At 43.1% G+C, this 11,775-nt stretch overlaps 1 protein-coding gene across 5 annotated transcripts in view; it reads right to left on the bottom strand.

Annotated features, from left to right (window-relative positions):
• The window catches only part of ACSL3 (acyl-CoA synthetase long chain family member 3), a 73,722-nt gene extending 64,367 nt beyond the window's left edge, over positions 1-9,355 (bottom strand). For all 5 annotated transcript variants that reach the window (XM_028105102.2, XM_028105097.2, XM_088021539.1 and 2 more), the window contains exon 1: positions 9,121-9,355. The gene's annotated coding sequence lies outside the window, so the exon portion shown is untranslated. The remainder of the gene's footprint in view (positions 1-9,120) is intronic.
• Positions 9,356-11,775: the final 2,420 nt, after the last annotated feature.

Consider the following 11,775-nt stretch of genomic DNA (forward strand, 5'->3'; position numbering starts at 1 on the left):
GGAAACCGAACTCCAGAAAGGCTAAATGGTGTGGAGAATGCCACACTGCCAGGCACGACACGGGCAGTGCCAACCAACAGTCATGGTGACAGGGTTGGAAACAACTTGGACCAGATCCCCAAATGCTCTTCCTAGTAACAACTCAGAGCCCACATGGTTCTCTTCACTTGCTGGCTGCTCAGTCTCCCTCACCACTCCTAGAACCATCCATGCATTCAACAACTACCTTCTGATTTGAAGGACTCAAAATAAATAAATGAGTCTATACAAGTTCTTAACTATTTCTGTTCTCCATGCCTGTTTTTTGCTTGCCCTCTGGGATGTGATTTATCCTCACAGCTTCCCTAAACCCCCTAAACCAGTCGATGCCTCAATTTTATCTGCCAGGCCCGCTCTTCCCCAACTGCCCTGGACATCCCATCCGTGTACCTTCCTCAAACACAGCTCTTTCTTCAAATCCAGCTCGTGTCTCCTTTCGCTCAGCTGACCTTTCCCTGGTTACCCTGGCCAAACATGACCATTCTGTCCTCTGTATTGCTCACTCAACACTAACCACATCTTGTATGTATCCTCCTATAGACTGAACATTCTTGTCCTTAAGAAATTAGAATTTCCTACTCCCCTTAAATGATGTACACTTTTGGGGTGCCTGGGTGGCTCAGTAGGTTAAGCGTCTGCCTTCAACTCAGGTCATGATCTCAGAGTCAGCCCTGCATCGGGCTCCCTGTTCAGCAGGGAGTCTGCTTCTCCCTCTCCCTCTGCCCCTGCTCCTGCTTGCTCGCTCTCTAATAAATAAAATCTTTTTTTTAAGATTTTATTTATTTATTTGACAGAGACACAGCAAGAGGGAACACAAGCAGGGGGAGTGGGAGAGGGAGGAGCAGGCTTCCCACTGAGCAGGGAGCCTGACTGCGGGACCGATCCCAGGACACTGGGATCATGACCTGAGCTGAAGGCAGACATTTAACGACTGAGCCACCCAATAAAATCTTTTTAAAAAAATGATGTACTTTTATTATATGATGGGTTCCCTCACACACTGGATTCAGAATACCTTGTTACTGCCTACCAAAAAAAAAAAAAAAAACTGCTTCTGAAGGACAGAGAGGCACAAGGAAACTTTTGGAAGTGATAAACATGTCAATTACCTTGATTGTGGTGATGGTTACACAGGTGTATGCATGTATAAACTTAAATTGTATACATTAAATATGTGCAGATTTCTCAATTAAAGAACAGAGAAAGGAAGAACAAAGAAAACTGGAAAAAGAGAAGACAGAAGGAGGCAGAGAAATAAGGCAAGCAACCAACACAGGAAGTCACCTATGTACCCTGAACTACCATCTGTTGTCTCCCTCAGTGCTCATAACTTCGTGAGGTGAGAATTAAAATATGTTAAAGAAATTGAAAGGAAAGGGTTAGAAAGGTTAAGGAACCATCTCAAATTTACACAGCAAGTTTTATAAATATGGTTGGCAATGATTCCTTTTCCACTCAACAGCAGAGAGTTGATGACATAGGATAATTAGTGTATTTAGAAATGCTATCTGAATCATTATTAAGATCCTATTACAAAAGGTATTTAAAACAAGAGGGACACCTGGGTGGCTCAGTTGGTTAAGCGTCTGCCTTCGGTGCAGGTCATGATCCCAGGGTCCTGGGATCCAGCCCCACATAGGGCTCCTCGCTCAGCTAGGAGCCCGCTTCTCCCTCTGCCTGCCACTCTCTCTCTTTCTGACAATTAATAAATAAAGTCTTAACAACAACTAAAAAAAAAAAAGTACTCTCAGCAGCACCTCTTTCTGCCCACAGGTTTTGTCCCTGTGATTTCATAAAATCACCTTTAAAAAAAAGAGGAAACTCTTAAGTTACTTCAATAAGAAGTACACATGTCAACCTACTTTCAATGTGCTTTTTAAACACTTCCAGAAAATTAAAGCACAAGCTAAATCCTAAATTACTGATGTTAAAATATAATGAACTGGTTAATGTCCCTCAATTTTCTACAATTTACAATCTCTTCCCAAGCTCCATTAATAAGACCTTACAATACATTAGACATTTCTTTGAAGTATATTTGTATATGTAAAGATATTAATGCTGCTTCAGAAAAGAAGGCAATAATAAAATGTGGACTTAGAATATATTGCATACTCTAAAATTAGCATAGTTAATATTTACTGATCGTTGACTAAGGGCAGGCACTAACCTCATATAAACCCTTTAACAATCTACAGGTAGATTCCATTATGATCTCTATTTTATAGAAGAAACTGAGTCACAGAGATGCTAAACAAGCTGCCCAAGGTCACACAGCTATCAAGAAGTAAATCCAGGACTCAAATCCAAGCAATCTTAACTCCAAGTCCATATTCTTACTCACCAAATTACAATGGAAACAGACACATTTTAGAGAAAAATTAATAAATACACACTAAAATACAGAACTGGCTAAATCAAAAATAGATTGAAAAAATTTTCCAAGAGGAAGGACAGATGTGAATTATCCAGACACTACCGTCATTTATGGAATTTAAAATGAGATGATACTAGGTATGTATCTGCAAAATTGCCTAAGAACAAAAAAAAGAAAAACAAAGTCAAACAAGGTTAATGAAAAGTTACTAAAGAGAACTTTAGAAGAAAAGCACCCACTGTGGTTTTGTACTACAACTATGACAGACAGAAATACCTTACGTCAAATAATGACAAGATTAGAGGAACCTGAGTTAGGAATGTACAGAACAAAGAAAAAGGAGCATGGGGAGGACTACAGTGTCAAAAATGGAATTAGACAAGGAATGGTGTTTAGGAATACTTATGCTAATATTCATAATTAAAAAAAAAGGAAACATAAGGGTCTACGAACAAAGAGGAAATAAAATGTGGTCTTAGTCCTAAAATGTCATACCATGTCACAGCAAAAATAAATGAGCTAAACAGACATGTACATACCCACTTTGATGAAACTCAATTGATGAAACCACAACGATTAAGTGATAACAAGTGAAAAAAAAGTATGTTGCACAATCATACAATACTATTTGAAGTTTAAAAACACATAAAACAACACTATACACTGCCTGGGGATAATAAAACTGTAGAGAAATGCCTACAAATAATAAAATTCAGATCACCAGATTCAGATTAGTGGTTAACTGGAGAATTTGGGGGAAGGGAGTGGGTTTAACTGGATTAAATATTATGAAATACTTTTCAGACATACAGAAAGCATGTCTTTTTAACAGAAGGAAAAGGAAGAAAATGGTATTAGATTATAGCAACCCAAATTGCTTTATATTCCCAATCCAAAAAATTCTAAAAGGGCGATGATGATAATCTCTGAAGGAATGTTAAAGGAGGATGTATCCTTAAGTAGTCCCATTCAAGTACAAGAAAACTCAAACTCCCTCAACTTAGGTTGTTACTCTTTACTTATGTCCCCCCTGTAAGAAGAGGGCTTTTGGGGGGCAGTAAACTATGTGTAATTAAAACAGATAAACATTGGGATGCCTGGGTGGCTCAGATGGTTGAGCGTCTGCCTTCGGCTCAGGTCATGATCCCAGGGTCCTGGGGTTGAGCCCAGCATCGGGCTCCCTGCTCAGTGGGGAGCCTGCTTCTTCCTCTCCCTCTGCCTGCCACTCCCTCTGCTTGTGCTCTCTCTCTGACAAATAAATAAATAAAATCTTAAAAAAAAAAGATAAACATTGTCCCTAAATGTCATAACAGCTCCTTTCCTGATACAATTGTGTTCAGAGGTAAGAACTGCAAGCCCGTCACCCAACAGGAGGTGCAGTGCCCAGGCTAAGAACATGGACTCTGGAACCAAACTACCTGAGATGAGATCCAGCACACACGAAGGCAAGTCATGTTAGATCCCCTGTGCCTCAAATGCCTCATCTGCGAAGTTAAGAATGATTAAAAAAAAAATCTAGGGGCGCCTGGGTGGCTCAGTTGGTTAAGCAACTACCTTCGGCTCAGGTCATGATCCCAGGGTCCTGGGATCGAGTCCCGCATCGGGCTCCCTGCTCAGCGGGGAGTCTGCTTCTCCCTCTGACCCTCCCCCCTCTCATGCTCTCTCTCTCTCTCTCTCATTCTCTCTCAAATAAATAAATAAATAAAATCTTAAAAAAAAAAATCTATATCCCCATCTGTTAAAAGTAAGAAGAAAGGGGCACCTGGGTGGCTCAGTCGTTAAGCGTCTGCCTTCGGCTCAGGTCATGATCCCAGGGGCCTGGGACTGAGCCCCGAATCGGGCTCCGTGCTCCGCGGGAAGCCTGCTTCTCCCTCTCACTCCCCCTGCTTGTGTTCCCTCTCTTGCTATGTCTCTGTCAAATAAATAATAAAATCTTAAAAAAAAAATAAAAAATAGAAGTGAGAAGAAAGTAGGAACAGCGCCTGACCAGAGAAGTACTGTAAGGGTGTTGGCTCTTAGCCTTATTCCAAAGACCAATTGTTTTGAAGAAGAAAAACAAGGCTTTGTACCAGAAAAGTGTAATTGTGGTTACTTTCTAAGTCAAGTAGGGGATAGAAAAGCTGACCATGACAATACAGAAAAATGGACAGCTTTTCACCTCTTGGGCAATGTTCAGGATAGCAAAATAAGCTTTTTATTTTTCTAATATTCTTTGGTATTATAATATCTCCAATGTGTACATATTTGTAGAAATACACACCTGGACCAACTTCAAGATAAAATTTTCTATTCCTGGCTCCGTGTCACCCTGTCAGCCCAATTCATCTTGGAAAACCAGGCCATCCCCTCCACTGCGGAAGTCTCCCCCTCTTCCTCCCCTGTGTAAGGATTATACCATACTGCAATACATCTGCCCTTACACCTTCTTTGTATAACGTCCATACCATATAATGTCCATACAACTCCTTCCTTTCATGAACCATGAAGAGCTCTCTGAGAACAGAGACTATCAATCATTTTCAAATTCCCAGTGTCTTGCAAGATAGGCATTAAATATATGAATGAATAAAGCAGTCTCCCTATATATCTTATAACAAATACAAGAAAGGCAAGTAGAAACCTGTAATTGGAGGTGGTTTATCCAAAAGGTTATTTAGGTATCTTCGGTTCTATTTCAGAATTAGCAGATCAGTTGAACCCACTGAATCATCCACCAATTCTTTATCCCTCAGAGTGGGAAACAGTAGAAGTATGTAAGTAAAGATATTCCAGTAAAGACAGAAGCTAAACTTTATTTTTTTAAAGATTTTATTTATTTATTTATTTGATAGAGAGAGAGAGAGGGCGCACAAGCAGGGGGAACGGCAGAGGGTGAGGGAGCAGCAGTCCCCCCCCCCAACCAGCAGGGAGCCATATGCAGATCTTGATCCCAGGACCCTGGAATTATGACCTGTGCAGAAGGCAGACGCTTAACTGACTGAGCCGCCCAGTTGCCCCAGAAGCTAAACTCTTAAATAAAAAGAATTTAGTCATTTAAAATGTCAGGAAAACAGAAGTAGTCTAAAAACTTTCTTATGAAACTAAAAATAGCATGTAGAAGAAATCACAAGATTTAATGTTTATAATGTCTCCTTTTTCAGGAGAGAAACAATAATCACAAGCCAGATGATATACCCTATTAAGGTGGATGAAATCAAAACTAAATCACATACTAAATCAATTTCACACAATGCTTCTATAGTGAGGTTCTATAAAGACCTTATCAGTCAGCAAAAATTAAGCTAATTTTTTGGAACTTAACAGTTCTTGGCAATTTTTTGAAAACGGCCAGGGCTCCAGGATCAAGTCCTGATTAGTGTCAGATCAGTTAACAGGCCTGTCTTGGGTTACTACAGAAGAGGTGTCCCTCCTAAGGTACAGGCCTCACTTGGATCCCACCCTCTTCCATCTTCTCAGAACTTTGCAAAATTAAGCGAACATTTTACTAATCTATATTCAACCTCTCCCTTTCAACAAACACCTTCCCACCAGCATTTAAACTTAACTGATAAAAATCAAGACTCCTATAAAGTTTCCTATTCTTGCTATCTCCATTTTCTTCACCTTCTACTTGCTTCTGCTTCCCACCCCATCAACAACATCTGCAAAAGAACACCCATCACCTCAGAGTAGCTAAATCCATAGGACATTACTCAATTTCCCTCTCACAGGAGCTCCCCCACTGGCTGCAGGGACACCACTCCAGCTGGGGCTCCCCCTTGAGCAAGGTTCCCTGGCCACTCCTCCCATCTCCTTGGCCAAGCTCAGCCCCCTCTACCCAGCTTCATCCCAGGCCTCCACCTGTTCTCATTCTAGTCTCTCCACAGGCGATCTCACCCAAGCCCAAGAGTCTGTATCACCTCTATACCGACGGCTCCAAGATGGCAAACTAGTGATCACTGGACATCTTCTCCCAACTATTAATCACCATTTCTGGTAATTTTACCTCCAAATTTCCTTTTTCTCAGTATCTCTGCTTGTGATATAAGGCTCCTAAGAGGATCAAATGGGCTAACATGAGAGTATTTTGAAAAGGTGGGGGGGAGGGGTGCGACTTAAATCTGAGTATTAGTATTCATTAAATTTAAATCTCCTTGAAAACCGGGACTTTGTCAAATTCACCTTTTTATTTATTCCACATGGTACACCTGGCAGTGCTTTGCATGCAGATGGCATTCAGTAAATGTATTGCAATGAATTATTTGTATTGGCTTAATACACATTCAACTGAAATATTCATGTACTTAACAGCTTGTATTTCTTCAAACCACATAATCATTTTGTCTCCTAAGAGGTGAGAATTTTAAGTCTAACTACCCTGGATACCTTTGATAATTATGATGCTACTTATCTCAAGTTAGGAAAACCTGTCACCTTTTTGGCCTGGCTTTCCTGAAAACATCCAAATCCTATCAAGTCCAAAGCTTACATAAAGATTTTTGGTTCCCAAATGTTCACGTTGAGAGGGGAAAATTTAAGTGTTACAGAAGTTAGGCTGTAAGGTGGAATGACTGCTTCAAAAAGTTCCCTATCTCATTTTTCTGTCTTGTAACGTGAGCTAGAGTGATATTCTGGGTAGGATCAGACACCGTGGAATGAAAAGAATGAATTATTGTTCAAAAGTTCTCAAACTCTTGCATTAAGGTACATTTAATTAGACTCAGAATGCAAGATTGTAAAACCTCACCAGATCAATTCAAAAAAACTCCCCAATTTCCATCTAAATCACAATCTTCATTATACTCTTCATTCACACACTTTTCCTTCACTGCACTTCTCATAATTTGTAATTATATATTTATCTGTATGATTTCCTTCGTATCTGTTTCCTCCATGAGGGCAAGGATCACATCAATTCTGCTCAATGCTATATTCCCAGCACCTTACACGGTTCCTAAAATATAACATGAGTTAAAAGGCTCTGGCTGAGCAATTAACTGAATGAGGAATGGCAATAAGTCATTTAAGCAGAACCAGAGAGCAGGGAAGCACATAAGCAATGAGAAAGATCCTGAGGCTTTAAGATCTGACACCCACCCCCAACCAGACACAGTATGATTTTCCGCTCATAATTTATCCATCCTTCATTTCTTTCAACCCTTTTTCCTTCCCTCTTTCCTTCAAGAAGGACATTTAAGACTCAAAGAATATTTCAGCTTTAAATCCTGTCCAAATTTAACAAATCCTGTAACGGAGACCCAAAGACACCAGGTGACTTGTCACCTTGACCCTTCTTGTAAAAGATAGCTTGAAAAGTCTCAAGAACATGCCACAGTGACTACAGAAGTCTTAGTCATCCCTAAGGGTAAGAACTGCAGAAGAAGATGCCAGAAAACCAAAGAATAAAGTCTGTGCAAATGACTACCATCTCTCAACACCTCTTCCCTTCAATAACCTTATACACTTTTGGAGCAACTCAGCAATAACCTTCAGCTCCCAGGACTAATCTGGGGAAACAAAAAAGGCTGTGATAATCCTGAATGAAGATCATCAAACTACAGCTCTCCTGACCCACCCCACCCCCCAGAAAAATTCACAGTGGCAACTATTCAGCCAACCACCAAGGAGAGGCAGCATAATATAGTGGTCAGATGCAAGAACTCTGGGTTTTTAGACAGGCCTGTCTGAATCCCAGCTTCTCTTACTGGCTGTGGTCTGGGGCAAGTTAATGTGTCCAAACTGCAGTTTCTCCCGCTGTAAAATGGGAATAAGCATCACCCTAGAGGGCTGTTAAATGTGTGATGGTACCATGCATACAGCACTCAGTACGGTGCCTGGCATGTAATAAAGCCTCAATAAATGTCAACTATTTGTCACTGTATTCAGCTGTGATCGCTTTCTTAAGGCCTATTCTTCCTCTAGCCTCCATATAATTTTAAAGATGTTGTTCTACCCTTTCTGTTTTTGAGGGGTCATATATACATTAGCTTAGAGCACCTTTTCTAAATCCAGACTGGATAAACCAGTTAAAGGTCTGTGTCTCAGGATGCTCACCTAGGAAGCGGGCGTGATAATCCCTCCCCCGCAGGACTGCTGATAGTGAGCACTACCTCAGCGTTACACATTCTATTACTGATGTATGAAAACGCACTTACGGGTAAGTAAACCTGCAACACTCAACCCCAACCATCGGTCAATCCTAGCCCCACCAGCACGGATCGTGGCCCCAACAAATAAATAGCAAGGTCGACCCTGCTCACCCACCCAATTTCTCCCCACAGCCGGCAGCAACAGACACCCCCGCCGGTCCCTCCAGCAGGGGTTCCCGGAACCGCAGGGCTCAGTTTCCTCGCAGGGACCGCGTCAAGGCCCACCCAAAGAAAGATGCCAGCCCCCCACCCCGTCCGCCCCCACAAGCGCCGGGAGGGACCCGGGGCACCCTTCCTCCCCCGGAATGCGCGGCCGCCCGGCTCACGTGGGCCCTTCGGCCCAGGCCCCACGTCACCCGCTTCCCCGACCCCACGGCAGCGCCTCCCACCCTGCCCGGGTGTTTCCCCTCCGGCAGCGGGCCGCCACGCGACCCCCGGCGCGCACATGCCCGGGGCCTGGCTCCGCGGCCACATCCGGCCCCCAAGCCGGGACGGCCCTCGGGCCCAGCCCCGCCGCACGCCGACGCCGCGCCGCCGACCGACCCCCGCCGCTCCCACAACGGGCACCGCACTCACCGCGACGCCGGAGCCCGGGTTCCTCCCGCCTCGGGCCCACGCAGGCCTGGCTGCGCCCCCAGAGCATTCACGCCCCGTGCCGCCTCCTGGGGACCCTGGCGCAGCCGCCGCGGCCGCGCTGCAACAAGGCCACCGTCTGCTGTCCCTGCCGCTGCCTCCTCGTCCCAACCCCGGCCGCGGAGACACCCGCAGCGACGCAGCCCGGCGCCGGCAGACCAGCGTCTGTTGAGCCGAACCGCCCGGGACGCGCTCCCCCGGCCGGCGCTCGTTGCATATGCAGAGAGGCCGCCGCCCATTGGCCCGCGGGCGGTGGCGCGTGCGGGGCTGGGCCTATCGAATTCCGGCCGGGGAGCGCGGCGCGGTCGGCCAGGGGCGGGACGGGGTTACTACGGGTCATTCGCGGAGCCGCGGCGGACGGGACCCAGCCGCCACCGGCGCGGGGTGGGGACCTGGCCGGAGGGAGGGATCGGACCGCGGCGGCTGGGGGAGGGGAGGCGGACTCGGCGGCCGCGACGTGGGCGGAGGGCTGGAGGGTCGTTGGGGGGGGGAGAGACCGCCCCTGCCGCCTACCCAAAAAATAACTAGAAACGCAGTTACTGCTGTAGTGTTTAAATCTTAACATAGATCATGAAATAATACGCATATTATTTTCGTCCTTAAGTGGATCATTTATCCTGTCCTTGCACACATTGTTGTCAAATTCTGTAAAATAAAATGATTTTCGGAAATACCCGAATCGAGAGGAGCTCAAAGATTCAGAGCAAATCCCTCTAATTATTTCTCTTGCTTTGGCTTCACTTAACCCAGCAAATAACCCATCTTCTTTAAATACACGCACTATTCATACAAGATTGATATTTGTTTTCAAAGGCTAAAGTTTACCCCAAACTACTGTTTTTAGACATTCTTCTTCTGAATCTAGAAGTGTTTCTGTATTTGAAAGAGTTTATCTCATTTTAAACACTACAAAAGGAAAAAAGACATGAGTGCAAGGTACACTGCCTCCCCACAAGCAATCAAATGCAAACCATAACACAAACGACTCAAACAACTGCAGTGCTCTATAAGAAAGACGACTTTCATTACCCTAGTGGTAGGAGGGTTGGGCTTTTTTTTTTTTTTTTTAACCCAACGAAATATTCAGTCGGTCTCTGAACAAAGTTACAACATTAAGTCAGATTTGATACCCCAGGAAATGAAACTAATTTGGAGAGTTTGGGGTTTTCTTCTTTTTTCTCTTTTTTTTAAGCAGTGAAGGAGCTAGAAATAGCTACTTGAATAGTAAATCTCCCTGCCATGCAAAAGTTTTCTTTAAGTAGGTGAAAGGTGACGGTTCTGAGCCAGCCTCAGGCTAAAAGCAAGGGCGCCCTTCCCAAGAGAATTTCTAAAATCAGTGAAGGCGTCTGAACTTGAACTAGGTGGAGTGATGATGCACAGAGCAAAGAAAGCTCACTCACCTTGGGCCCCAGGCCAATTTAACTACCTAAAGGAATGGATACCTGACTCAGGCAACCTGTTTTTCCACTAGAAAATGTGTTCAGTTGCTGCTAATCTATAGACATGCTATCAAAGGATAGACCCTGAAGACTAATGGAATGCAGAATTATCTAAAAAGATCACCATTTTTCTGCATGCAGAGGGAAGTACAGTAGAAGGGGTAGTTCCAAAACGAGGAAAAGCCTCTAGGAAAATAAGTAATTTCCAAGTGAGGAAAGCAAATATAAATATATATGTATATATATATTTTAGGAAAACCAATATTAAACCTTTTTTCCCATCAATAAGCACAAAGCCGACTAATAGAATTCCAGCAACATCTTAACATCTTATCTCTTTCTATATCATAAAATATGTGTGTATATACATACATATATATGACATTTTTAAAAGAAAATATTCCTTGGAATTAAAATTCTAAATTCTCATCTTGTTAGCTTAGGCTAAACAGAAATATAATTTCTCTAGTCTCTAAAGTTTTGCTTTTTAAATAAAATAATACATGCACAGTTGCTTTTCTTTTAGAAAAGTTTTCAGTATGTTTTTATTTTTATTTAGAGCGTTTGAGAGTTATGGAATTTGGCTTCACTTTCCCTCTTTTTAGAAAAACTCAATTCAGAAACTATGACGGCCAACTCAAAAACACCCAACAGTACCTTTTAAAGTTTTGTTATTTTACCAAATTACAGGGGAATTCAGGGAGATGTCTTTGCAATTCTCAAGAACACTTAATGATCTGTTTTATGTGAAGGGTCGCAGAAATAGTCTGTGACCACGTGGCAAACTACTGCTAACATTTTCCATAATCATTATAATGTAAAACCAGGGCCAGCCAATGTTCAAAAGTTTTACAGAAACCTTTTTGTTCTTTCATTTCTGGGAATTGAGAAGGAGTGGGGGAGCTGAGGTAGCAGAAGATACTTACTCTATGCTTGAGTCAAAATGGTTCTGACTTCAAAGAGCAAAACACTCAACAGAAAACTATGACATTTATTTGCCTCACATAAAGATAACTCAAGAGGCAGGACAAGTCCAAGATGGATCCAGAGACTCTGCCATGTGACTGAGGATCTGAGCTTTGACCATCTTTCACTCTGTCTCAGTATATCGGCTTCATCCTTAAGCCATCTTAGTCACAGATGGCAGCTGCGGTTTCAG

The sequence above is a fragment of the Eumetopias jubatus genome, unplaced genomic scaffold, assembly GCF_037043125.1.
Source record: "Eumetopias jubatus isolate StellerSeaLion01/CBP00866 unplaced genomic scaffold, mEumJub1_p1.0 scaffold_3, whole genome shotgun sequence".
Lineage (NCBI taxonomy): Eukaryota > Metazoa > Chordata > Mammalia > Carnivora > Otariidae > Eumetopias > Eumetopias jubatus.